Here is a 630-nt window from a genome sequence, read left to right on the forward strand (position 1 = left end):
CATCCGGGGTGCGGGGGCCACGGCAGGACCCCGAGCTGCAGCTCCATCCCCACCGCGGCTCCTTTCCCGGTGCCACTGCCCACCTCGCCGCTGCAATGGTGTGTCCAGCTGGGATTTCCCCTAAACACACCCTGCCCCAAGCAGGAGCTCCCCCACAGCCAATCCAAGCGGCCAGGAGCAAACGCAAGGCTTGGGATCAGCCCGGGCATGGAGCAGCGCTGGGATTCGCAGGAGCTGACCAAAGGACTGCAACCATGTGTCTTCTTTGGGGACACCCCAAGCCAGAGGTGGGGTGGCTGGGGTAACATGAGGGTCTCTGCAGCTTGCCCACCCCAAGTGCTGCTGGTGCAGCCCAGTCCCAGCTTTTGGGGGTTTTTTTGCCATGAAACAGCAGCAGCAGGTGCTCCCCAGTGCTGCCAGTCCCAGAGCAACCCGATGCCCACGTCCTCTGGGTTCATGCAGGGGCTAAAATTAAACCTTGGCAAGGAGGAGAGGAAAGCTTCCCGTAGAGCTGGGCTGGCACTTAACCCTTCCCTGCTGAGCTGGGCTGGGCTTGCAGGTGGCATTTGTGCCCACAGGGACTGCAGGGGACCTGCCATGGGCAGTGCTCACTGGTGTGGTGGCCTTGTG

The sequence above is a fragment of the Geospiza fortis genome, unplaced genomic scaffold, assembly GCF_000277835.1.
Source record: "Geospiza fortis unplaced genomic scaffold, GeoFor_1.0 scaffold320, whole genome shotgun sequence".
NCBI lineage: Eukaryota > Metazoa > Chordata > Aves > Passeriformes > Thraupidae > Geospiza > Geospiza fortis.